The 24,563-nt window shown below is 40.4% G+C and overlaps 1 long non-coding RNA gene across 4 annotated transcripts in view; it reads right to left on the bottom strand.

The window, feature by feature from the left end:
- Window positions 1-24,563, bottom strand: part of LOC137471800 (uncharacterized) — a 351,710-nt gene that overhangs the window by 243,391 nt on the left and 83,756 nt on the right. For 3 of the 4 annotated variants that reach the window (XR_010997853.1, XR_010997851.1, XR_010997852.1), the window contains one exon: window positions 8,186-8,289. The exons of the other annotated variant lie outside the window; for it this stretch is intronic. This is a non-coding gene — a long non-coding RNA (uncharacterized lncRNA). The remainder of the gene's footprint in view (window positions 1-8,185; window positions 8,290-24,563) is intronic. 4 annotated transcript variants of the gene reach the window in all.

Here is a 24,563-nt window from a genome sequence, read left to right as displayed (position 1 = left end):
CTCTGTAAGTTTAGGTTACCTTCTGCAGTTTAGGGACTACAGAAATATTGTAGAAGAATTAAGAGTCCAGACTGAATGTAAGAGTAACTTGAACTATATTTTATCCACCATAAAATGGCCTCCTGGAAATGATTTTGGTTCTGAACACTGAGTTGTGGCAGTTATAGTATCTGGTTTCCATCCTTGCAAAGTTCCTCGAAAGCCATAGTAAAGAATGTTTAGAATGTTTGTTTGCAGTCAGCCTAGAGACATGGAATGAGCTGGTTTCTGGCCTATGCAAAGTAGCTTCCCACAGGATTTAAAGTACTGACAAACATGAATCTCAGTATAAATAAATTTGTGCATATCTAAAGCTGTTCCTGGTATGTGACAAATACACATCACTCAAGGAGCAAAAATATACCTTTCCATCATAGTAACTTTTTGTTGTACTGCCCTAGAAGAAGTACTCATCTTTGACTAGCTATGTAAAAATAAAAATAAAAGGATATTACTCCATAAGTAATTTATATTGATCAATTTCAAATATACACTCAACTGCAAGACCTACAATCTTACATACCTCAAGAGGGAAAGAGGATCTAAAAAGTTTCACCTTTTACAGAGAAACTAATTCTTTTAGAGTGTAAAAATACTCTGATAAAACATAATATTTCTCACCAGATGGCTTCTTTTAAAATGAAGTATTTAAAAAACAGAAGTACTATATGAAAAAAAACATTAAAATAACCCATCCAGGGATGACCTCAGTTTCAGCTCCATAATGAAGTACATATTCAATATTGCTTCCCAAGATTAATGGATTTATTCTATTATGCATACAGCCTTCAGAGAGAGAATTAGGCAGTCTTAACTATCATTTCTCTAGCCTTTAGACCCATGTGGTCCATGAAATCTTCTCTAAGTCAGTCAATTCCAATCACATAAAAAATCTCCATTCTTATTTATCTATTTATGATTTTTTTTGAAAACTTTTTTCTCTTGTTCCCAAAGAACTACGTTAGTGGTGACCCCCTGATTTCTACAGTGGGGTTGTGTCTTTCCCAGGCCTTCTGATACCTTGTGATACCCTGTGTGCTCAGACATACCTTCATGAGAGCATCATGAAGGGAACAGCCAGAATGAAGCATTTCATACACACACAGTAGATATAATCCATACCTAGCAACTTCCAACCTGGCTTTTCCTCTCTTCCATCTGCACAGGCTCCTCTCACCTGTGAATTCCCCCCACACTGCTGACCTACTCTAAAGCCATCCCTGCCTGTGTGGGATTCCAGGGCACAGGGAATATTTCTCTGTCTGAGGGGTTCTGACCCCCAGAGAAACACTGCCTTTAACCTTCTCCTCTTAAGGAGAGGACTTCCAAGATTTTGAGATAGACTAGAATCTACAAAAGTGTGAAACATAATAGAGAGTAGCACAGTATGTCACTTGGGTGAGAAATTTAGGTTTTGGGATTTTTAGGATGGTGTAGATAGGAAGCAAGATTCAGGAATTTGGGTGTAGTCCCTGTCTTCTTCTTCATCTACTCCATTTTCTGCAGTGTTGGTGGCACAGGGTGGTTGTTCAAGGAAAGCACAGTGTAGAGGTTACGTGGACAGTCAAGGGATGAGTTTTTGGTAGATAAGTAAAAATAATGTACGTTTTAAGAGTTAATTGGATAAAACCACATTAAAAGACCTTGAAACTACATTTCGGGGCCATTTTGTGGTGCTTTTCCAGCGTGCTGAGCCTGGTGTGGACAGCGTGTGAAACTTTAGATAAGATAACAACAAATAAGAGGCTGAAGACCAAAAAAGTCCCATGGTCTCCTTCTTCATGGCACAGAACTGTTCCAGGAGGTTTTCCCCCAACCTGGGGAGCCTCCAGAAGGGCCCAACATAAAACAAACATCAATATGCCTGCTCCACTGCCTTTGCAGCCTATTCTAGGATTTAGCCCAAACACTGGCTGGATTGGGGCACAGAAGCAGGGACAGACCCTATAACTGGGCTTTGTTCCTTAAATCCACATTCATTGCCATCCTCACCACAGAGGAGCAGCTAAGGAATCCCAGGGTTATACAGGACAAGAAGACAGCATAGCCTGGACCCATCACCTCATGTGTGCTCACATGAAATACGAGAGCTCTGCAAAGCTTCCAGACACCACACAGTGGTTTATATACATTTTGAATAAACCACTAGAAAATCTCCACCCACCTCCCCATCAACCATCCTCTGCCCATTCCAGCCACAGGTTGTTGCTGGTTTTTCTCAAAGATTTAACTCCAAGCATTTAAAAGAAAGAACATTTCAATATGTTTTTGTGACAGATAAGGAATTACCTGGATATCAGGAGCTATTGAATTCAGCTTTAATAGTATCAATAAACATTTCTGATTAAATTATGAAATTGATTTTATCATTTTGACCATTATGTTTTTACATCAATATCATCATATGACAGCAAATGTAGTTACCGCTTCCTTATTGATCTTAGACATAGCACTCCAAAGTACTCATTTGACTGTATTACAAAATCAAACTTGATTTCCTCCAGTATTGTAGTAACTTTTGGCCATGTCTTCATATGAAGAACCAATAACAAATGAATTATCAAGTCATTGAAAGATATGCTTTGTTCTCAGAAGCCAAGGCATGGTTCTGCTGCATGTGTTTAGCAGCTTCAAGGCAAGTTTCAGTTGTTCTTCTTCTATGCCAAATAATAATCCCTCCTATTCCTCTTGGTGAGTCATCTATCAGGTTTCTTGTGAACAATCTAAACACTATTTATTAACGAGAAGGAACAAAGTGCTATTTATAATGCTCATTCAAGCAATCCAACAAAAACTCAGAGTTTCTGTAGCTTGGGAGCATTACTCTTGATCTCGCCCTCCCCTCTGTCAGGGTAATAGCTGTGTGTTGGGCCACTCCATCTCCCCATAAGGTTTAATGTTCTGTTAAGAGAATGCATAATTCAAAAGAACCACTGTTGCTCTGATACATGCATAATAGTAAATCAAAGGTGTAATGTGCTGGATATTTATGTCTCAGGGTTAAGAACGAGTCTGATCAGATTAAAGAAATTTCAGTACTGGGCTTTTTGGCTGCTGTAAATTTCTGCAGGCCCTCCCATATCTGAACCATTCTAGGCTGAAGAGCTATGAGGCATCTTCACTGACATGAACTGCCTTCATGGAAGAGAAGCACTTGAAGAGTTGAGACCTTCAGCTGTTTTTTCAAATTGCACTTTTGTAATGAATGTGTGGATCTGCTGATATGTTACCCAAAGGTGTCTTTTCCAGTCAGTCAGTCATGTTTCTTCCTCCCTAATTGTAGGGGCATCTGTTTGCAAATGTAACTAGTCCCTCCAGGTTTTGTGGGCTCAGGGAAAGGGGTGGGAGGGGTCAGCTGGAACTTATGCTCTTATCCCTCCTGCAAGATTATTCCCTAATATTCACGATTCCCTAATATTCATTAAAATATTTAAGCCACTGACAAGTATTTGCCTTGACAAGCCTCTGAAGAACTCTATGCACTCTTGTCAGTCTCAAGATAAACTATTCCCTGAAACGTGACATCAGCAGAGGACAGGATCTCGTTTCACCTTGCTTCGATTTAAAAAAATAGAAATAAATACAATTGGTAAGCTGCTCAAAAAAGTCACAATTTAATGCCTATGGGAATGAGTGATTTATGTAATGCTGGTTAAATCAGTCACAGCCCAGACAGGCAATGCACTGAGTCCATGCAATGACTCTGGGCCCTGTAATTGCTGCTGTACCACAGCCAGAACACACTGTACACCACAGCTTACCCTGTGGTCTGCTGGTGGCATGGGGGTATCACTATTTTGTTCATTTGGTTTATACCAATGTTCTTTTTATTTTCTATCCAAACCTGTACAAAATTTCAAGGTGTATTTCAGCAGAAGATGCCTCAGTAGGTCATCCATCAGAATTGGAGTATGACAAACCAGCGATTTGAGCACACCAGAGTTTGCTGCCCCTCATGACAGATTTGTGTCTGTTGTTTCTGCTCTGAGCCCTTTTGCTAGAAGAGCTTCCCCAAATCTTTAAAACACATATTCTCTCATTTGTCTGACATTGTCTCAGAAAACCCTTTTTTGCTTTCTCTCACTGATTACCCTTCCAAAACTACACCTTTATCTTGCAACAGCTCTGACTTCACTCAGGATTCTCTTTGCAAGTGTAAAAGTACCATTTATCCACCAGACACTTTGGACTGAAAACAAGGCAATAGCTCTGCTGGAGACAAAAAGCTTGTTGATTTATCACCTGTTCAAGATGAAGCCTCAGGTGCAGGTCCTTGTGCCTTCACTGAGCCACCTGCATCCTGCACTGGAGCTCTTAGGTCAGCACCCGAATACCCAAAATCTCCTTGAGGACTCCTGATCTTATGCAAGGCAGTGAGAAATTTCCCAGAACAGCCTAGCAAAAGGGGGTTAGGGTGCCCAAGGTACAAAGAGCAATTCAACACCAAAGTCACTGCAAGTGAAGGAAAGCATTGGACTCTACAGAAATGAAAAAAAAAAACAAACCTCTGAAAATACCCAAAACTATGGTGGCTTTTCAGCCTTCTTTGGGAATTATAAAAAACACAAGTGAGTGCTTCCCACTAACTTCTTAAACACTTAGTCTTACGTAGGCTCTTCGAAAGGTGCTCCTTTTAAAATTGAACATTTATTCTCACAAGTAGTTACACTGATGAAACATGGAAGTGTGGGTATCCTTTCTCTACAGAAGCAATCACCTGGGGTGCCATGAGTCATCCCACCTCATCTTAGCTAACCAAAAGTTCACAGCATGTCATTTCATCTCAGGTAGTTATATGTGTTCCAACTCTTAGAGAAATTTCTTCAGAACATAAATCATCCTATACACAAGGGACTGCATTAAGAAGATGAATCACCAAAGGAAGAAGGAATTTCAGTGACTGACTTAAACTGAAAACTAATCTCTAGACAGGTAAAATCAAGAGAAATAATAATTTTCCTAATCTCAAAAAAAAAAAGAAAAAAAAAAAAAAAAAAAAAAAGAGAAAGCTTGCAGCAGAATAGAAGGTAGTGATTTTTCTCTTCAATCTCACATTGATATCTGAACCATCACAGCATTTATTCTTTGCTGTGCTGCCACCCTGCTTAGGCAGCTACTCAGCATTTATCACCAAGGGAATGATTCCAAGGGCTCTCTGGGCAAAGTGATAAAATTGGCAATTTCAACTCAGATCTGGGTTCTGAGCCTTGATCATAATTCATCACTTTTTTCAAACCAGTTTTTCCTCAAAAAGTGCCAAAAGACCTCGCTGCTTCCTTGGTACTTCACAGACCTCTGTTCTTGGGCCAGAAGCAGCTCATATTGCCACTAGCCACAGTTTATCAAATCACAGATTAAATATTTCCATCCTCTGACTCCATTTCCCTCACTTCGGCAGCCTTCCCAAGCACATAACTAAGTTAAGTAATCACATAACTGAGGAACATAAAATGTATTTTGGGATAGACTGGGCACAAGCTCCATATACTTCAATTTCCAGGACCTACAAACAGAAGCTTCATTATTGTGCTTTCACCAATACACCTCTGGTGCTCAAGTAAGGAAATAAAAAATCTGATGTTCTCTTCCAGGGTTAGCTAAGGTTAAACAGGTGGTTTTGGTAAGGATTGCAGTTACATTTTGATTACACTAGCCCACATTCTTACATCACATAATGCAATATGATATACCCAAATGGATGCTTCAGTGCCAAATTGGGGCCCCCAGCTTGATGTTGTTCTAATCATGTTTTTCATTAATCCCTGTGACCTCCACAAAGCATCACCAACCAAATACAGGCTCTCACAGCTAAGTGCTGGATTTTTTCTTTTGAGGGTATTTTTTTTCCTATCTCCTTTTTACTTCTCAGTGGTGCAAAGTAAAAAGGAAAAAGGAATTTTCAAATTCGACTGTGATTATTAAGTCTGAGATTTGTCTGAACAAAAATACATCTAAGGAACAAGTTTATTGCAGTTGGATGGTATTTCTTGTCTGGTAACCTGATCCAGTCTCCAAAAAGAAAATCTCTGAACATCTTTAGAGGGCTTTGGACCCAGCCTCGGCTGCAGGAATGCAAGCGTGAGGCTATGTATGCTGCTTTATAAAGAACTAATATTGAAGGGGAGCCTGACGGGAGAGGCCAATTCTTGATCTCATCCTGGAGTCACTCCACAGACTTCAAATATGGCCAGATTCTGTCTCCAACCACACCCTGGCAACCTCATTTCCTTTATTAGGGTTGCAATGTCTCTATCTGGGGGGAGAATTTGACCTAGGGGACCTCATTCTTTCCTGGCTGGAGGCCATCACCTCAGGAACTGGGAGTCTCCAGGGCTTTGGACTCAAGAGAAGCCAGAGATTTCTATGAAATTACATTAGGGACACCAGTGACCACTGGAGTCTCCTTATGTTTTGTGCAGAGAAATAACATATTTGACTAGAAAATAGAAGTCCGAAGTAGAGTGTGAACTGGAGAGATTTCAGCTTGGAGAAGTTTCTCTGGCAATACGGAGAGCAGCAGAGCTACTAAGCAGCTTGCCTGCTTTTTAGCTCTGTAGGTGGATTTTCACACACTCTGGAAAGCATTTGACAGATGTTCATTATTATGCACAGCAATAACTGGTGTATATTAAAATGAGCTGCTCAAGAGGGGAGGAGAGAAACGATGCACCTGTTTATGCACCTTCCCATCTACTGCTGTTTCTTTGCTGAAAAATAACCATTCATTTAGGTTCAACTGCATAAAAGAAAAAGACTCTGAAGAAGATTTTTCTCTGGCAGCATGGGCAGCTGAAGTCCATTTCAGGCACTCAGCCTATCATCCAGGTACCCATTTTTTAAATTCACCTCTGAATTACATTGTGACCACTTGGAGGTACCATGCCAAGGGACATCAAGGTGCATTTTCTGCAGCCTGCCCACTCCTGTCCTGTCACTTACTAAGTCCCAACAGAACTCTTCTAGTGTCTCTTTCATAATGTCCTATTTTTCCCTGACAAAGAGCTATAACACATAGTAGCCTTTTCCTTCCTCTGCCTTTTTCAGATTCCCAGCTTAGACTGCTTCAGAGTCATGCTTTTCATCACTCTTTCTCATTTCAGCATGCAAGCGAAATCCAAACCACTGAGAAACCAGCAGAAATTTACCATTAACTGCCAGGCACTCAACATTTTTCTTTTGCCGTCTATATTTTGAGGAGGTAGCAGGAGGAAGGAGTTCTGCCCCACCTCTGACACCAATGATAGAAGATAATGAGTTAACTCTGAGAACTCCAGGCTTCTGTGCAGGCCTGCTTGTGCAGCACAGGGGCTCTGCAGGGATACATACAGAGCCCTCCAGAATGACCAGGGGAAGGAGGAGTGGCTGCATTCCTGCCTCTTGAACCCTGGGAGCTGCTCTAATCAAGCCCATGGCATGGCTCTAAACCATCCATGCTGCTGCTGGATGATGGTTTGCAATTTCCCTGCCTTCCAGCCTTTCCCATAAGATTCCCCAGGGCTCAGAAAGGAGCCTAGACCCATGGAAAGATGATCAACAGGTGAAACAGGATGGAAAAGTAGCCATCAGCTTCAGACTAACTAACTATTTTAGGACTATTTAAGAGCTAAAGGCACCTTCAGCAAAGAGATTTGCTGTGGTAAAGACAAAGAAAAAAACAGGCTGCCCTTCCTAACTCTCCAGCAAGAAGAGACTGGGTTCCTCAGCTGTCCTGTGCACTGTCCTGTGCCTCTGTCTGCCAGACTGGCACTGATGCTGGCCGTGCCAATGTGCACACTGAATTTACAACCTGGCCCCTCAGTAAGCTACACAACCCAGGAACACAGTGGGAAAATTGTTTGTATGTAGGCTTTTTACATTTCCTTAATTTTCTTTTTCCTCTGCCATGTGAAGCAGAGATGGGCAAGGAAGGAAATCCCACATCAGCAGCTTGAACACAAGCCTCTAGTATCAGTAAGACTATTTGAGGAGTAAGGCTCAGGAAGGGTGTCAGAATAAGACTCCATCTGGATTTATTACTTCATACTGTTTCCAGATACTTTTCTATTTCATCCACAACAGATTATTCCTGACACTTTTAGAGGGCCCCTGGCCCATTTGCTTATTGATCTGATCTTTACTAGCAATGAAACTAGAATTCTTTACTTACTCAACTTCTGGAGAGTTAAGAGGATACCCTTTTATAATATTCACTGAAATTGCTTCTTGGCTAAAATATTCTCTCATCAGTGTTTTTCATGTGTTCAGCAACATCTGCAGGATGTGGAAAGAACAGAAACAAACCAGATGTTGCAAAAGGTAGTGACACTGAGAAACATAATTATTACAATATCTTGCTTAATTTTTTTGGTCCATCTTATGCCTTCATACATCAATAACTTTTACTGCTGAAACAGAGACTGACTCATCTAAGTTCTCTCTAAACAGATTTACAATCATTTGTAAAAATTGACATATACCTCCCATTAAAGCCAAATTTCCTTTAGCAATTTCAGAGGAAAATAGATTAAGGGAATGTGAATATTTATCTCAGCCATCAACATTTATTCATTTAGGTAATTATCACTTCATTATGCTGTCAAAGAGAGCATGCAGGGAAATTCACCACTGATGAACCAACTACCACGGAAGTCCTCCACCCCTCACATGAGTTTGGGGTGCCAGCTCATGCCCTCGCCAAGCATTTGTCACAGTGATATGACAAGGGCCAGAAGTCCAAAAAGGGAAGAAAGGGAATCTCCTGTGCTGTGCAACTGAAAAAGTGCAGCCTGATCCAACAGCGCCCCCAAAAGCAAACCCAGAGAGCAGGACACACCAACACCCTCCCAACCTACAGACCCAGCTTGCATCTGCTCCACAAACTTGCTATTTCACTTTGAATGCTGCTTACTCGACTGGAAGAAGGGAAAATAATAGAACAAAAAATTTTAAAATATTTTTAAAAAAATAATTTCAGTCTCACAAATGCCTGCTGCAGTGCAAAAATCAGGAGGGTCTGTTAGATCAGAAAAATTTTCCAGTTATTTTATCTCAGACTTCAGGAATTTCATAGGGGGATCAGAAGACCTGCAAGCCCTGCCAGATTCTGAGGGAACAAAGTATAACTAGATTAATATATAAATCTTATTAACTGAAATGTAGCTGAATACAGTCATTTGTTATCAAAGTCTTTCAATTGTTTAACAAATTGCAACATTTTGGTCTCACGGGCCCCCTGCCAAGTTGAGGCCTAATTAAGGCGGTTGGAAATGAATAGTGTTCTAATTAGTTTAATTACAATATGATGAATTATCAAACTAATTTTTAAAAACAATGTGCAATTAGCCTTTTAGCATTCAGCCCACATTTTCCAAAACAGGAAATGAAGCGGAACATGCTTGTTTTTGTCAGGAGACTGGAGGCTGAGCCATCCCAACGTGGGAGACACCGAGGATGCAGTTAGACATGCTGCCCCCCTCCTCCTTTCACCCCACTTCAGGCTTTGGACATTGATTCTAACACCTTGGGCCACATCTGTGGGAAAGGAGGTTGCTCAGTCCAAGGATGGACCAATTCTACTTTTCAGGTTCTCGACCCAAGTTTTTCCCTGCTCCTCTCCTTAATCCTTCCCATCATCGGAGTTGCATAGAGAATTCTAAGTTATTACAGTCATGGCCATACTGACTTGTTGAGGTTTTTTTGATTCTTACGTTGCTAAGCAATGAACAGTCAAACTCCTTTGCCCACAAACCTTAAAGGTGCACAAGCTCCTACCTACAGCACAGAGGAGCTTTATGGCTGCAGCCACTTAGTCTGTGCTGCATAACACCAACTGCACAAAAAACATTCCCATTTTCTGACTAGGCTTCTTTTACATTTATCCTCCTAAGGCCATTTTCTCCCTCTGATTTCCTTTTTCATTTTCTCTACCAATCCCACTGCACCGCTCTGCCACGCAGGAAACTTTTCCAGAAATACACTTGCACCTGCATAACCTCAGTAATGTTGCACCCCTGGAAGTGAAAGCACCATCTGGTCCTACAGTAGAGAGGTTCATTACTGAAGGAGTGGCCAAAGGTCATCACCTTTCATTAACACTGCCAGGTATATAAGCAGAGTTTAGCTCAATTGCAGCATACCTACTGCTAAGTAATAGAAGAGAAGGTATTAAAAACATAGGCACGATTGAATGGAAGGAAGGAGCAAAGAAGTTCTTTCTAATGACATGAATCCTTTAACAAATAATCAGGTTAAAAATGATCCACTTGGTATTTTGATGAAAATGGATTTTCTCATCCTCTGAACCAGAAAGAAAATGTGGCAGTGAAATAGCTTTTGGCATGACTTAATTATCCCCAGAAAGACTCAGGAGCCTGCTCCAGTAAAGCACTTAAATGCATGCCGAACTTTAAGCACATGGGCATTCTCAAGGGACTGTTCATATATCTAGAGATAAGCATGTGCTTAAGTGCTTTGGCAAGACACAGATCAAATTGAAGCCTCTCTTTAGGGCCTGGAGTCACAGCTAACACATCTGGCAAGCGTGACAAGCGCTCGAGATGTCCTCTCCACCTGGGTGCTTATAAAGTCCCCATTGTCCAGGCTATCTAAGTGTTTCCCAATAAATGAAAATAATCAATCACCATTTCCTTGCTTCCTGACTGGCATGGAGGAAGAGAATTTAAATAGGTACGTGTATCTGTAGATTAAATCAGTTTACTAGAGGGAACCAAAACAAGGAGATGAAGTTGCCATATGTTTCTGCTTGTGCTGAAGCTAGTGGTCATGCTTGTTTTTCCTGGAAATTTGTTCCACAAGCTTAGTCTGGATATTGCCAGAGCCTTCATTTATTTTTCAGCAGTGGCAAGGATCCAGTAGATGAGGCTCTTGCAAGAAAAAAGGACTGCGGGGAGCACTGGCCTCTCAAGTAAATAGGTTCAAACATACCAAGGGGTTGAATTCTCAAAGAAAGCGTCCGTCCAAAAGCCACACACTGAGGAGCCGCTCCAAACTGTACAAGGGGATATTGCCTCAGGGACTTGATGCTTTTTGGAAGAACACATGGTCCTAGACCCAAGTTTAGGCATGGATGTTCAAACAAGCTGCTAGGGTCTTGCTGCTGGTCCCTCTTAGTCAGTCACAGCTACAGGCATCCAGAACCATGGAGGTGCCCAGGTGAGAGATTGCTGCTCAGTCCAGATTGCTGCTTTCAGTACAGAAATAAATGGAATAAACAAATTTCTGAATAATTCCTCTCATCTTTTATCTAAGTCTTAAAACAAATATACACCTGGTGTATACCTTCCTACCAGCTTCCCCAGATAATTTTTATTTTTGCAAGGCTGCAGCTGTAGGCAGAACTGCTTCTTATAGGACCCTAAAATCAGCCTTCTGGCTCGAGGAGGATGGGGAGGCAGCAGCCAGGCTGGGTCTGTCTGTTCAGTATCAGCCATGCATTCAGTGAGGTGAGTGCTTGAAACAGGTGTATTGCCAGCCATGTAAGCTTATAAAAACTAAAAAAAAAGAAAAAAAAACCCAATAACCAAAAAAAAAATCACTTCTGGCAAGAAAAAGGTTAATAGAAACAGTAGATATAAAGATAACTTGAACCCATCATTAAAGAAATTCAGTTATTTAGTCAATTTTACTTATTTACAGGCTAGAAGATTAATGAGCTCAAATACAAACTGAGACAGTAATTAGGTTTCAAAAACATACTATAACACAATCAATCATTGCTTGGGAGTATAATGACATTAGGGTAGAGCCCTCTTTCAGCTGAAGTTATTAGCATGTGATTGGTGAAGACTGGACTTGAAGAGAGAGTCTACCCCAGGGTCCTGTAATAAAATGAAAGAGGAATCTTAAATAAGGAGAAACTATGTCTTTGACCCTTTGTCCTTTGCCTGTAGATGTAGAGATACTGTATTCGAGATTTAGGGCTCTGTAACAGGACTTTAGGGAATGATGGCATTTCAAAAGACAGTTGGTATTTTACTTTAAACAAGACTTTACTTGAGACCTAATACGGTACAGACGGTATGTATATGTCCTCTAATCCGGTCTTTGAGGCTATTAGCATCTCCTTCTGAGGCATTTCACATCTCTTCTCAAAGTCTTTGCAAACACATCAACTTAGAGAAGGAATTCCAAATGTCACAGAATACAAAGTGGGAGGAAAGGTGAAAAACAATACAAGGAAAGAAAAGCAGAACCCGTACAAAAGCAAATTTCTCAATTATTGTTGCTAAAACATTTTCTTTTTGCTGAGGAACCAGATAAATAGCTCTTATATATTCTCCTTGTGAGGAATATAGGTAAATGTTCCTGAAATCCAGCATCAGCTGTGTTCAGAAAGAAAGAGACATTGTGACTTTAAAGATTTAAGTCCAATTTCAAAGACAGGTTTTATGCATTCGTCAGCTGAATCCAGCTTCCACAGAAATCAGTGGTAATTCTCCCACTGACCTGAATAAGAGAAAAGTTAGAACTGTGTATATATTTTTTCCAATTCCACCTAAGCAGCTAAAAAGCAGACACTTCAAGCAAAAGTTTTTAGAAGAGGCCAGGGCATTTACTCACATTCTCTAAAATGTCTTTGAAAATTATTTTGCAAAATAATGTTTGAGCAGCTAAATAGAAGTACCCTAATTTTCAGAGATAACAAGTACTCCCAGATTTCAATAATTTCAGTATTCATCAGGTGTTAAAATCAAACTACCTCCTTTCACATACCTATATACAGGGTTAAGTAGCTAAGTGTCAAAATATGAAAAATGTCAGCCTCTACCCTCACGTGCACTTCTCATGGTATCCAAGTAAATACAGACTTCCACAAATAACTTATGCATCACCACCACATCTAAAATGAAATCTTCATAATTTCCTTCACCTCTAGGGCCCAGTGGCACATCCCCTGCATTTTGCTGCCAGCATCATTCTCTACAGACATCTCGTTGCTATTATTTATTCACTGTGGTATTCTCAGCTATCCCAATTCCCTAATGAACAATTGAAATGGATTGCAATAAGGACGTGACACACAGGAATAAGAAGATGAAATGTATTTCCCAGCTTCAACCTTCTAACCTGAGGGAAGGTTATGATAGTTGACATGACTGAGGTCAACAGCAATCGGGTCTAGTGGTTACTGTCACGTACTCAGAATACTTTTGACAGCATTTCAGAGCCATTCCAGTGGTTGATAAATCAAATGCAGAAGAACTTTAACTCAAAATGTACTGTAAATAATCTCAAAATGCGGGGGAAAAATACAAAAGCAAAACTATATTTCAAATCAAGAGTGTGAAAACATAACAACATGCAACTCAAATCAATACAATCAATCCCGGTAACAAGAGCAGTCAATGCAATTACATTTTATAAAATCAAGTATCCTTCTACTATGGAAACCAAGAAAGGAAGGAAATGAATTAAAAACCCCCTCTCTAGCAGCATATGACAATTACAGTTTCACCAAACACAGCTAAACAAGGAGCAGAACAAGTGTAAGATCAGGAAACCCTGGCAAAGGAGCCAGTACCATGTGAAAATCTTTGGTGTGATGGACAAGATTCTGACCCTTTACAAGTAAGCTAATTTTCAACCACAGAGAGAAAAATTTAATATTTTTAGTAAATTTTTTTTAAATTTAAGCTGCTCAGCCATCTTTTTTTTCTTCCTCCCACAATAGAAATACCAATGTGATGCATGACTTTAAATCAAACTATAAGATTACAGCTGCCCGGGTCAGAGAACTTTTGAGTTATATTTTACATTTCCACCTGAATTTAGGGCACAAAAAAGCCTGGATGGGAAAACTGCCTGTGTTGTTTACCCATTGAAAATTATTTCCTGTTGACCAAAAGTGAATTTAAGACATTTTCAAAAATCAAATAATGCCTCCAGTTATTTGGTATAAGAACTGATAACATGTTCATCCTCCCATCTTTTCACTTTTCCTTTCCCTTCCCTTCCCTCAGAAGTCAGCACATGCCCAGCCCATGGAAAGCCTGGAGCATAAGGATCTCAATGCAGGAAGTTCCCAGGTGGGAATTTTAGATTTCCCAATATTTAGGCTCCATGCCCAGAATGAAATGATGCCTTTCTTATAAAAACATTGCTGCTGACCTGAGCCATGTGAAAGAGACTGAATGAAGAGAGACAAGGTAAGAGCAGGCAAAAGGAGTCTTTCTGATGACCCTACTTAATTAAGATGATCGTTTTAGGATGGAGAATATTTAGTATTTAATATTGTGATAGATGTCTGAAGGTGGACTACCAAAAGGAAGGTGGTTAGAGATGTGCCACGTAACTGTGGGTATTTAACTGTGGGTGTTGAGCCCTTTACCCATCTCCAGGGAAGCTGTTTCTGTCCAGAGAGAATGCAGGAGCTTTGGCTGCCAACAAGGCTACCTGAGGAAGGTGCACACCAGCAGCACACACAGCTCACCTTCCAAGGATACATTGAAATGTCTGTGCATGACTGATTGAAGGAGAAAACATATTTTAGCAGGTCATGGGTAGTATTTCCTGCCATCAGGCTTTGCACTGATCCCCATCACCTTCTCCCCAGCATCTGTTTGGACATCTGTCCAGAATGGAAATGTCATTAATTTCATTCAGGGTTGCAAATTGGTTTTAGCCATAGCATCCCTTTGCAAGAGGTGGTTGATCATCATTGCCTGTAAATGACGAAGGAGAACGACAGTCTTACAAAATGTAACCATGAATGGCTAGTTTGGTTTGCAGCATCTTAATCAAAAATACTGCAAACATACTTCCAGCAGATCATTTCTTTCCCATTTGACTAGTACAAAAGAGCTGCAGATACAAAAAATTATTGATACTACATTATGCACTTGCATATGGTAGAGAGAAAATACAGTTTAGCTGTGTTTTTCTTTTTCCTCTTATGGAAACCATTTGATCTTAACACCCCTTCCTCCTGGCAGAGAAAGATGAACTTAGTATTTCCTGATACTTCCAGCTTAGCAATTACTCATCTGTCATTGTTTCATCACCAGTGTTTTACACATGCATGTCCAGCCTCAAGCAGTCTCACGATGACAAAAGTATTTGTGGATCTCTGATTTGTTACCTGCCTACTTTCCTTGTAGTATTTCCTCGCCAGTTTTAAAGTGTCTCAGGAAATCTCTATGGGATTCCATGGATCAGATAACATGAAAGGGTCTGTAAACCTGACATATGTTGAATTGTGGACTACTATGACTAAAACAGTAATCCCTAGGCATTTTCTGGATCATTCATAAAGCTGAATATTCAGTATTGAAGACAGTTATGGCATGATCAGACTAAAATTATTGAGAAAGAAATTAAAGAACACAATTCTAATGATGAGAGACAGAAACACAGAGTATGCCTTGCCATCCCCTTATTTAATATTTTTCAAGACAGTAATGAGGATTTAGTAAAGCAAGAAGTTCTTAGAGAGAAACTATCTTCAATTTCAACATAGTTTAATGGCTTTCAAAATTAACAATACTGCTTACCAATTAGAAACAAAAGAAAGTCACTAAGCAAGAACTTGTAAGTTCTTCAGCTTGGTAAGTGATGCTCAGGTAGACTTCCAGGAAAGCTGATGAGAAAGCCAAGCAGCACTGCATGATCCGTGCAGCCCACATCACATGGTGGGAAGCCAGCTAACACTGAACAGCTCCAGCACACCACCACTGCTGCTGTGGGGTGATGCTGTGCATCCCTGTCACTGCTGCACGGGACTCTGACCCTAAAGAGAGCTGGAACAAATGTGGATCTTCCCATCTGAACTCCGAGATCCTGGAAAACAATTAATACATGCATTCAGCTGGAAAGAGAATTCCTCTTGGTCATCACTGATGTCTATTTCAGATTAAATGAACTATTTCTTACTAGACTAGATTAGAATACAGATTAATCCAGCTACACCAGAAGAGCTGAAGGTACTCATCTTCACACTGATGTCAGGTCTGGGCCATGGTCTATATCACAGTCATTGCCAGCTTCCCTGGCTTTACAAAAACAGGTCCTAAACCAACAGTCACAGAGACACGAGTCAGGTCATACACAACCAGCTTGTATGAGGGGGGCCTTCCAGCAACTTTTGGCAACTCAAATCTATTGTGGTTGCTGCAGCTGGGTTCAGCTTCATGGTCTCAGCAAGACCTTCAAAACTGATGAGGCTTTGAGACAGAGCCAAGCTTCTTGTCAGCGCTTCATACTTCAAGGCATTTGTATTTATAATTCCTGCTACTTAGCACAACAGATTCTAGCATGACAACTCCTAGAAAACTTATGCTGGGGTCTTCATTTCCAGGATTTGCACCAGAGCTTAACTAAATTTGAAAGAATTTGTATGGCATCTCTGTTTAAACTGCTGGTTGATGTTTTATGTTTTAATGTTCTAAGTAAAGTTTATTATGACAAGTCAATGAAAGTGCTTTTAGTAGGTCAATAAATCATGGACCTATCAGATCACTGGGTGACAGCAATGCAAAGCATAGAAGGAAATTTGATATTATTTCAACAAAATAGCAACTACATCTACTTCCAGCTTAGCTGCATTGTCACACCAGCCAGTTGATTGCAAATTGAAGAGGTAAATAATTTTATTTTGTGGAAGGAAAACAAGCTCTTCATAGATTTGTATTTGTCTAATATTTTTTTAATTCTCTTGAGTGTAGGAATTATTATCTATTTTATGTAAAATGGGCCTCTGGATACCCACCATGAAGTTTGTTTTATAATCACCTAGTGCCTAATGTGGAGGAGGGGGAAATCGGATGGGGAAAAACACAAAGCAGCTGAAGAAAAGAGGATAAAAAAGATTTCTGAGAGATTGAATTCAGTTTTGGCATCTCTTCAACCATATGGAAATTGAAGGGATGTTAAAAAAGTTCTAGGCAGGATGGACAGGACAAGGGTGGCAAGGGTGGGAAGTTTCCCTTATTACTGTCAGGAGACTAAAATAAAAAAAAAAACCAACACACACACACAAAAAAAAAAAAAAAGAAAAAAGAAAAAAAAAAAAAAAAAAAAAACAGAAAACCAACTTTTTCTACACAAGACACTCCTGTCAGATCAAGGTGGGTGCCTAAATTTCAGCAGCAATGATCCAAATGAATTCTGAAATTGTTTATACCTGATCAGACAGATACGAGAATCCCTTTTAGACAATGAGGCAGAGATTGAAGAAAAAATCCCAGGGATAAACTATTATTTTCTTCTCCACAGTGCTTTGTGATGTCTGGTATAGCTTTTGAGAATAGCAGCTGCTTGTTGTCTGGTGTGGCATCACTCCATGTCCAAGCCCTGAGTCTGGACTCAAGGGCTGCAGCATAAGAAATGTTACATCACAGAGGAACTCATGGCTGGAAGACATTAGGGAAGGGCCAGGCTGAAACCAAGCCTAGCTGAAACCCAGCGTAGCTAAAATTACACTGGAGAATCTACTGTCCTGTTTTCTTCAAATGGCAAAACCCTCTGTGTTTATTCCAGATGCCTTTTATGTAAATAAAGGGGTTTACCATATCTAAATCTTTCTGTGAGTGGACTGTTGCACTTAAAACCTGGACAAAATGCCCAAGGATTCCACTGCCATCAGAGCTAAGCAGTGAATTTGTTACACACCACGATGGTATTTCACAAGCAATTTGGAAAATTTGACAAAGCTTGGGAAAAGCATTTTAACCTGCTCTTGGCTTAATTCAGGATCTAAGCCTATCAATCATTTGTACCTCCTCTAAGGTGAGAAATATACCACAGTTCTAAAAGTTAATCAGAGTAGAATGTAGGATGAGTCTGTGAAGGCAAAATATAACTACATACCAAATCTAGGTCTTTGAAGAAAATCCATTTGAGGTCTTAGAAGGTAATGTGTGAATGTGTCTGTATGCCTGCTGCAGCAGGACTTTCTGGGGAAACACTCAAAATCAAAATCATATCTGCAAAGGTGTGTCACCAGGATCTCACATAGAATAACTTTGTTCTTAAGGGCTTGGCAGGCAGGGGACATTGGCTTTGGGGGATATTACAGGGTCATGTGCAAACCCAAATCATCTAGGTACACTTGGGGAACAGCCAGAGATTCTTGCTTGGCATGCAGGGAGAAGTGGCAAGCTTAACTGAGGAGAGAATTGAAAAACTGGCTGCAGAATCTTGTCCTTTATTGCCCCAGTTGAAAGACTGGGTCACTACACTGGCACTCCCTGTTCTTTTAAAAGTTTTAAAGTTCTTCTAAAAGTTTTCTATGCCTTCTGATGTCTACATATTTCTACTGGAGTTCTCATGCACTGTTTATGTAAATAATGATTGTTTTGCATTCTTCTTTGTGGGAGGAGAGAATTGATGGACTGTTGGTTTGACCAGTGTGTTTGGAGAGGTGGCAATTTCATCCTCCAATCCACTGCCACTTTTGGAATTCTGTATATTGCGAGGTCAGAAATAAAGTTGCCTCCTTTTGCTTCCTTTTGCTCTTTCGATCTTAGTGTGCGTGCGTGAGTTGTTTCGTGTTGTAGTGCGACACTCCACAGACTTACATCATGGTGCCAGAGCTCAGCAACCTTGGACAGATCACTTTTCTGCTGTCCCTCTCTGCTCCCTTGGATAACCCTTTGAAAGTATAAGTCTCCATAAGGGTGAATTATCATAAGCATTCAGTTTTAAAGCTATTGACTGTCTTATGTGGAGAATAAGACAGTATCCCTGACTGGTCTTTTCATTCCAGTTGAATCTTCAGTCTTTCCTGTGGGATCAGAGTCCTACTCTTCCTGGTACCGCATACAAAAGAAAAAGGAAATTTTTAATCTTGAGAAGACTTTCTCAGTATCTGAGGCACAGAAGAAGATAATCTATTATCACACTCCATCCTTTACACATTAAAGCACCATTCAAATGACTGGCAGATTGAGGTCTGAATGGAAAAACCACTAAATAACTGTATCTGTAATGCAGTCAGGTTTACAATTAATAATTGAACAGAAAAATTAACCCTAAAAAACTATTAAAAATAATAGATGGATGATCTTAATTTCGTTTTACCAAGTATGAAAAAAGACAGGCAGAAGGGCAAATGGGAAAACAAGAACATACACTACTAATCTTAAATAAGTTGGGGTAGTAGTAAAAAAAGGTGCTTACAGTGAATCCTATGATTCAGTGGGATTAATTAGAATTTAGAAAATAAGTTTTTTAAAAAATTTCTCTATAAAATGGGGGGTCCGGCAGTGGAGTGTAAAGATCAGAGGGCACAGTTGGCTTAAAAGTGTTAAGAAAGGCAAAGATGAGGTAAAACAGAAAAACAGAAAAAGATTACAGAAAAAGATCACAGCAGGGGTTAAGATAAATAAGACTTTTTTAAAGTACATACAGAAGGAGGGCAGTGAAGGAGACAGAAGGGCCTCTTAAAAATGGCAAGAGTAATTTATTGACACAAGTAGTAAGGGCATTGTTTAAGGGAAAAAATTGAAATTAATTCTTCGCCTGAGTGTGCAGAGAGAAGAGGGGACAGGTGACAGAAAGAGACATAAATTTCCCAGAGGAGAAAAAGAAGTGCTTAAGGAAATCAAGATCATACTAGTGCTGGTGATCAAGAAAGTGGAATGTTGGGGGGGGGAAAAAATGCAAGAACAAACATGTTGTATCCCAAAATCCAAGGGAGAGAGGAAGAAATACTGCAGATGCTTAGAACCTGGAAAGCACTTGGTGGGAAACCGTATGTGCTGGGAGAAATCTGACACTGTGCTGCCATATGGTTAAAGCTAAAATCAGGTTGTGGATGCCACCCAGCAAGCTGGTATTTTTGCTTCAAAGACCTTTTGGCAGTAAAGGAAATTTTGCTAGCAATAAAAAGGCCAGTCCCCTTTGCTTCCTTCTTGCATGCCTGGTTTCCTTTCCACCACCTGCTTTTTGCCAAGTCAGCCTGTGATAGAAAGGGTGTCTGTGGAGGAATGTTCCTGAGGAACACTTCTGAGGAGTGTGGCCACCACACTTCCCCACAGCGTGTCTCAGATCCACTCTTGCAGCTGCAGTACTTGGTACCGCTCCCAGTGTGTGCTTCTACCTTTGAACTACCTTTTAAGCAGCTCTAGAAAGCAGAAGCCTTACCAAAGGCTTAGGGAATCCATACTGAATTGAAAAATCAGTGACCTTGGTCCATAAAAGTGACAGATCCTGAAGGATTTGGTCCCACACACACCAGCTCAGCTTTAAGCATGTGACTCTTCCATCGATGCCACTGTGTTAATACTTACCCCTGCAGCCCTCTGGAGTTACAAGGCTAGCCCAGATCTGAGAGAGCTTTGGGGGGAAATATTACAGGGTTAAGGCAAAAGATTCCAAAAGAGGCTCTAACCCTTGATGTGGTCCAAGACATTTACTCCATAGGAGGAAGAGGGAAAGAGAGGGAAAGAGGGGGAATGAGAGGGAAAGAGAACGAACAATGGAAGAGCATGGCCTTTTCTACCTTCCTGTTCAGGAAAGGACAATTGGCTTTCAGCCAGTTGGGTCCAGAAAGGAAGGAAAGTTTAAACTAACATGGTTCCAGCTACAGGGGTCTCTGGGGGGAGAAAACCATTCCCCAGAGCAATGCAACACCACTGGAATTGCTCTCAAACATCCGAGTACATGTGTTTCTGCTCCAGTGAAGAAGCAGTAATTAAACTGGGCCTACGGCATGTGTATCATACAAATAGAAATAGCAAACAGCAGCAGAGAGACTAATGTTGAAGGGAGATGGTGTCATTGACACTCACTTAAACTAAGAAGTCAGGCCCTGAAAGAATTTGTGGGGAATTTGGCTACACTAAGAATAGACAGTACTTGGAGAAGCAATGGGGCAGCTGCGATTCGTAGAAGTTTAGAATGGTTATTCTAAACTTAGTCTGCAAGTATTTGAAAGGAGTCAATACTGAAGGATATGCACAGATGCTCTCAGGAAAAAAAAAATTGCTGATTGATGAGCATGATCAGGCAAGGTGCTGAGTGCCAGTTCCTCAGAGGAGCTCCACTGATCTTTACCAGTGGAAATCCAGCCTCTATATGCTTCCTTCTACACCTAGCAACATGATTTCAGAACTCTGAATCATGCAGAAACATTTTTTCACTGTGCAAGATTATGCCCCCAGGGTCTAATCCCACTGACATCAAGGGCAGACCTTTGAACAGCTCCAAGGGTTGGTATGGACTTCCAATGGACACATCCAGTCTCATCATCTACAGCACTTCCCAAATTACCCCTGAGTAACTGGCTCTACTTGCCCAGGGATGACTTGAAAATACTCCAAATCAGAGCATAAACCAAGACCATGAAAGTAAAATGAGTTGATACCAAGTGGAATTGCACACATCAGACATGCAGAGTGCAGGTGGAGGGAGTACACCACTGAGGATTCAGTGAAACGTCACGATCAGTGGCCAGGGGCTGTGCTCTTTGGGTGAAACTCTGCCCAGCTATCACTTGGCAACCTTTGCAGACAATAATAACAGGCCAAAAATAAATAGAAGTGCGACTGAGAAATTTAGGGCAAGGCAGAAATAAGAGCAGAAGCTGTAACTCTTTGGAAGATCTATAATTTATGACCATTTCATGGCATGAGTTCAACTGTGACCTCTCAGCTGGCAGCTGTCTTTATGCTGCTTTCTCCTTCCACCTGCCTAGTGAGAAAACAGCCAACCTCTCTGTGAGCATGGATAAATCTGTCGTACTGACTTACACAATGAACTCTCTGGAGAGAGACTGAAGCAGCCCAGGGAATAAATCTAGCCCTCAGAAACAGTAGCGAGGTTGTCCAAGTTTACAGCATCTCCTTTTAACCCCTTTGGTGTGGACGTTACTGACTATAATTATAACTGGCACTCTCTGACACGCTGAAGCCAGGAATCCTCTACAGCATGATGGGTGTCTTGCTCAGGACAAGTCAAGAGTCAGACACAAAGGGCATCCAGGAGAGGCCAAGGTATGTATCTGATTAAACAGTAAACTGTATTCTGAGATAAAGCCAAAATACACAGAGCAGCACCTTCTGCTTCCTGGTCAGAACAGAACGCTTTGGATGGAAGTGGTTTTGATCCACTGGTTCTCTGACTGGGCCAATTGCTCTAACTACAGAGCTCTGCTTAAGTATTCTGCATGTGTGAGATATATTTTAAGGCAGAATGATACGAGGCAATCTCTCAATATAATCTAATGTTTAGCTCCTCTATTAATTGATTCAAGTCTTGCACCATAAATGATGGTTTCAAACAAGACTACTTTGAGACCCAGTTAAAGACTCCAAACTAGGATTGTGAATGTTTATTGTGCAAAACTTCTTTTTTTTCTGCAGAACTTTCTGCAGAAAAATCTGCAGCTCTCATCTGGCATGGCAGCCCTAGGCTTTAAAGCCTTACACAAGGACATCCAGGTGGGAAATAAACAGTTTTACAAGAGAAAAAAGTCTTTGCAGAAGTGTTCAGATCAGAAGGACAAAGCACTGGATTAGATAATTAGATTTTAGGGCCAAAAAAGTATTATTGGTTTAGATAGATTAGTGGGGTCCTTCCACTCCTCCTACCCTTCTGATGGGAATATGGCAGATAAATAATTGATGCTGAATATAACCCATGCCAGAAAGACATCTTCTAATAAAATCCCTCTGAGGCAAAGCAACTTCATATGCTCCAGCAAAGTACTTTAACCAAGCCAAATAGCTGGCTGTGAGTGGAGGTCACAGTTAGTAAAAGAAGCTAATATTATTGTCAAATGAACAGTTTAAGAAACAAGTATCAGATAGTTCTTTTTGCTCATGGTTACTATTAAGAATTTATACCTAAATAATTTATAATGGCTTTGTATTGTGGTAGACCCCCACTGCAGGAAATAATGTGTATTGATTCTATGTTTGCAGAAGGCTGAACAAAAGCTTTATTAAATTATACTATATTACACTATACTAAAAATTATACTACTACTATACTAAAGAAAAACTTGTGACCCTTACAGACTGTCCTGACACAGCGTGGCTCCAATTGGTTAAATGAAATTAAAACACCATCACCAGAGTCTAATTAAGAAATTCCTCTTCCTAAACAATTTCTATAACACATTCTACATGTGCTAAATAACAGATGCAACAAATGAAGATAAGAATTGTTTTTCTTCTTTCTCTGAGCTTTCTTACAGCCTTCCCTAGGATTTTTCTGGGAAAGTCTGTCTCTCTCTCTGTTCAAAGGATATGTGAATACTCCAGTTTTGGACTGTAATTCACCCATGTAGTAATAGGTGGTAAATTCTAATAATTCTGACAGGTAGGCAAAGAATTGCCCATCAATGTAGCTTTCTTTGGACACCACCTACAGATGTGCTTGGACACCTTTCAAAGAGATTTACGTCTTTTGAGCCACACAGAAAAAGGACCTTAGTAAAAAGGCAAGGAAACTACAGTATGATACAACATTATGGCCAGAAGAAATGCCAAGGCCACGAAGTCCCCTTCAGGCAAGTCCATTATTTTCACCAGACATTAGTTTTATTCACACGATTTCTTTCTCCTGTTCCTCTAGTTTGTGTTTGATCTTGATTCTGTAATGAACAAGGAGAGTCAACCTAAGACATCTGCAAAGCCATATTCAACTTCACCATGGCATGGTTTTGCTCTGGATAAAGCAGTAAATGGTAGAACAAATGGATGAAGAGAGGCTCCTGCACCCACCTTTTCTACTGGAAATGCTGCTGTGTAGCAAGGATTATTTTTATTTTCCTTCCAGGCCCTGAAGTGTGCACTGCAACTGTTCTATATTATTCTCACCCCTCTATAATTTTCTTCTTCATCCCTGCTTTGTGTAAGATTTAGTCAAGATTTACACTCTGCAATTCTATCTTGAGTGTTCCTCAAACATTGTCACCCACACCAGACACGGCTTTCTCCTATTGTGCTTAAGTTGTTTCCACCCTTTTTCCTGCAGTGCTTAGATTCCAGAGGTCTACAACATTTGCCATACCTGTACTAACAGGGGATACTACTATGCAAAAAGAATATTGTTTGTCTGAAACTGATGAAATCACAAGGCTTTCTATTCTCTTACGGCAATAACACTCAAATCTTCTGTTCTCTACGTGTCCGTCATTATTACTATCAAGACTTTTCCCTCAGCCTTTATCCATATTCCTGTTTTGTACTTATAACCTTGCAAGAGCAAGGAGGCCTCTGATGGGATGAAAAAGAGCACTGACCAAAGGAGGGCTTAGTGTCTGCAAGGGTTTTATTATAAAATTGAGTGCCAAACCAAATAATCAGAGGCCCTTGGTAGGATTCACTTTCCAACTACTTGAAAGGTAGTTGGAATGGTTTTTTTTTTTGCCATTGAGGCAGCCTGCATCCAAGAATTAGACTTCAAATCTTCAAGGGGCTTTCCTAAAGGACAAAAAAACTGAACTTGTCAAGAACTTCTGTACAAGTGTCCCTGTCCAAGTACCACAATAACATTATGAACAACTGTGTGAAGAAATCATGCAATGTGCTACTCAGGCTGCTAAAACCAGATGTTCAAAGGTGCTGAGTACCCTCAACTTC

This window comes from Anomalospiza imberbis, chromosome 3 (genome assembly GCF_031753505.1).
Source record: "Anomalospiza imberbis isolate Cuckoo-Finch-1a 21T00152 chromosome 3, ASM3175350v1, whole genome shotgun sequence".
Lineage (NCBI taxonomy): Eukaryota > Metazoa > Chordata > Aves > Passeriformes > Viduidae > Anomalospiza > Anomalospiza imberbis.
Note: the sequence above shows the minus strand (reverse complement) of the source record. Positions and strands in the feature narration are given on the sequence as shown.